We start from the raw sequence: 4,301 nt of genomic DNA on the forward strand, positions 1-4,301 counted from the left end.
GCCTTATGGATCCATGAGACAAAGGGGAAGAGGAGGACTGTTAAAGAGCTGAAGCACAACCTCCTCAGTACAAGTAAAATACATTACAGAAGAGCTAGAGCAGCTTCAGTATAAGCTTGATTTGAGTGAATGTTTGCTGCTGAAACCCATCAAACAGGTCTCAAACTGTATGCACAGACTGCAGTGGAGATGGAAATACAGTGATAGTCTCGAGTATGGTAGACTCAGTACTGGCACACTGAGTCGCACTGAAGGGGATGACCCAAAAGTCTGGTTTTGAAGACAAAGTAGTTGTACTAATGAAAAACGAAACAGGAGTCTGGAATTTTGGATGGAATTGCTACTTCGACATGAACTGTGCATTATATGAGAGAAACAAGAACTGTGCATGATCTGAGAGAAACAGAAATTGTGCATGATATGAGAGAAACAGGAAAGACGTGTCAGTAAAATTAGAGAATGGCAAAACTTAAATTCAACAACATTATGCCATGTGATGAATGTCAGCAAATGCTTACTTCAATTTATGTATGTCATTGTGTGAAATTAATTTTAAACATGTAGCATTCATGAATCATTTCTAGTTTACATTTGCTAACATATATGATGTAATCATTGCTACAATGCTAAAGTGAAATATTTGCAAAGAATAAAGCTTTCAGAATTTGTTGATAATCTAGAACATGAAAAACAAGAGAATGTTATGAAGATGATCATGATACAAGCACATCTCATTATGCACAATGATGTTTATGAAGAGAGAGTATTGTAGTAAAGAAATTATTAACAAGTTCACATTTACTTTATTAACTGTATTTACCCATAAGCAATTTCATTAAATGTTTTGAATGATTAATTTGGTGTATGTCCTCTATTTTCATCAAAAGGAAATTTTGACATTTGGTCAGACTTTTACAATAATTAAGCAACGCAATAGTAGTTGACACGTGTTTGCCTTTTATTAAATCAAAACTACTGTTCTAGAAACTATTTTCTGTATCTGAGAATTATGTGAAAAAAATACTGTGCAATACTTACTTTGCAAAAATACTTAGCAAATTCACCCCTCAAATACCGATTGCATAGAAACACCACACTAGGCACATGTGTAGGATACGAGAATTTACTAGAGATGCACTTCTGCAAGAAAATGCCAATGTAGTTGTGCCGCAACAGCAGGCCACCATTGAGTAACATCTCCTCTGCAGTTGCAAATGTGCCGAGGCTTCAGCTTACAAAAGAAAGGTTGGATTCTCTGTGTTGGATGAACAGATAATAACATCTGTGACAGCAATGACCCACTGATATTCTGGCACACACAGGCAGACAACACACAGTCTACTATTAAAATATAAATCAGTCAATGTTCAAAATCTGTGTCCAGGTAGTAAAAGTATCTGCGTTGGTGTAAAAGCAGATCCCCAATTATTAAGGCACTTCTATAGTTTACATACTCTGGCGAGGACCACTAAAGAGGGCGTGGACACTGCAAGAACACCCAGGGGGACATCAGGGACGTGCAGGACAATCTCAGCCAGACATGAGGACATGCTGAAGTAAGTAAGTAAGTAAGACTTTATTTACATAGCACGTTTCATACAAGAATTTTAGCTCAAGGTGCTTTACATAAAATCAATAAAAACAATAATACAAGTTATGAAATAAATAATTAAAATAGCAAATCTATAAAAACAATAATATAACTAATAAAAGTAGTAAAAGCCTTCTGAGATGAAATTACTTAAATGCTTAGGTAAAAAGGTAGGTTTTAACCTGTCTTTTTAAATTTGTCTAGCGTGTTTGCTTCCCTAATATTTATGGATAATTTGTTCCATAGTTTTGGGGCGTTTTTAGGCCGAATCACTAATCTTCTTATGACTGCTTCTGGTGACCTCTAATAGGTCTGAATTTGATGATCGCCTTGTTCTAGCTGGTGTGTAGTTTATAAGGTAGTTAGCAATGTAGCTAGGTCCTTGTCCGTGTAGAGCTTTGTATGTGAGGAAAAGGACCTTAATGTCAATTCTGAAGGTAACAGGAAGACCTGTTGGAGACTCCCAGTGTAACAATATAACTGCTGGCATTCCGCATGACATTTAGGGCTTAGCTCATGTGAAATGCTGGTTGTATACCAGCAAACCAAGGCTGTTGTTTGTATCCCACCCAGTTACTGCTTCCAATCTACCAGTGCCTCTGGAGGCCAGTGGTATGTGTTGCACCCTGGCAGGTTACCCACCCTGATATTGGGTACGTGTACCCGTTTGTTTGATCAGGGGAGATGTGCTTTTCCCAAAATATGTTAGAACATCTCTGTTCATACCATACATAAGTTAGGATAGGCTTTTTAATTATGTTATTATTATGTAAAATAAGATTTTTTCCCCCAACTCAACCATCTGTCAGCAGGGGTACTACGGCAGCCCTGACAGCTCAACGCACTGCAACTTAAAAAAACAACAACATTAAATTGGACACAACACAAGCAAATTAACTTAATTTAATTTGACAGCAATTTAATTTAATTTGGTAGCATTTAAGAAAACATGCTGCCAAATTCAGACAATACAAAACATTACAGAAACACCCTGCAAATTCAGACAACACATTACAGAAATATCCTGCTGTCACATCAAACAACATCGGAAGTGTTTCCACCAGACATCTCTGGACACTCCGGTCAGTGGTGTTTGAAGATGAGCTCAAATATAGGTGTTTTTGGTTTATTTTAACGTTGTGATTCCATGATTCAGATATTATTGCAGATATCACTGATTTGCAATCGTGTTCATCACTTCTAAGTATCCTCAAGAAACACTTAAATTCAAATAGATTTCATTTATATAACGCCTGTGAGGGACCGGACGGTCACCCTACGTTATTTTTGGGAGGTGACGACTGGACTGGGTGAAGATGTGGGGAAAAACACTGCACAGGAGATGTTGGCTTTTTTATACAAAAATATATCTCTATTACCAAAGGGGGACTATAAACGCCAACACATGTGCCCATAAAATAAAACATATAAATGAAACGTACAGGCCGTAATCAGAGGCACTCAAAGTCACCTGCACCCTGGGCACCTGCTTGTCCTACTGAGGCCCAATCACAGACACCTGTTCGACCCAAGCCAGGCCCCTGAACATGCACCGTGACTCAGGCTGAAGCTAAGTACATACACTGGCCATACAGAAAACAATCACATATTCTAGGCACACAGACAAGGCATACAGACCAAACACAGAACAGAGGCACAAGAGACACAAAACAAGGCCAACAGTAACTACACAACAGAAAACACTTCACCTTTCAGCAGGGAAGTGTTTTACCTTAATGCCCAAAACAAGTCCTCTTTCTCTTTTAATTAGGTCCAACCATGGACGCGGGGGAGCCCGGACCCAACCATTATGGTGGTGAAGTCAATGACAGGGTCCAATAGGGACAGTAGCCTAAAACATGAATCCATAATAGCCATTGGCAGGGAAAAAACAGTTCATAACCTCGGTAGCCTAAGGCAGCGACTTGAAAGGAGCAAACCAAACCCCTCCGAAAAGTGGATTAAATAAAACACTTGTATAGACATACACACACATACAGCACTGGTAGGTCTGTTCACATACACACACAGTACTGGTAGGTATGGACACACACACATAGACACACACTGTTAGGTACGTGTGTAGAGATATTGGTGGACAGACAGATAGGGATTATGATCTGCATAATCCTCAAATCATTATCCTTCTGTAACGGATGTGTCAGACTGGCTGGTCCACTCCTGTCTTCCCCATTCGTCTAATCCCTCTTTCCTCTCCAACACTCCTCTGTTCTACACTCTTTCTTCCCCAACACTCCTCTGTACTTCCTCCTCTCCAACACTCTTTCGCTCCACTCCTCCTGCTCTCCAACACTTCTCCCCCCTGAGATCATAACAAGAAAGGATCTTAGGTCGTAACCAGGAAGGGGATCTCTGAGGTTGCAACCAAGAAGAATCTCTGGGTAAAACTATTTTCAATGTTCAGTGTTGGGTTAGGGTTAAGACTTGATGTGACAGTTTACTTTCATGAGAAGGGGCTCAAAACACCTGAGATAGGGAACCTTTCTCTTCCAAAATGTTTTAACTTCCTGTCTGTTTGTCTGTTTGTCTGTTTGTCTGCGTGTCTGGCTAGACTAAAATAGGCTGGGCTTTGCTAGGTTACCCCAGTTGTAGGATCTTTACTCCTTCCACCCAGAATTCCCAACTGTTAGCCTTCCAAACCTTCTCCGTCCAATATCATGTAGCCTCCCCACCACCCTCACCTCCTATA

Source organism: Hypomesus transpacificus, chromosome 20, assembly GCF_021917145.1.
Source record: "Hypomesus transpacificus isolate Combined female chromosome 20, fHypTra1, whole genome shotgun sequence".
In the NCBI taxonomy this organism is placed as follows: Eukaryota; Metazoa; Chordata; class Actinopteri; order Osmeriformes; family Osmeridae; genus Hypomesus; species Hypomesus transpacificus.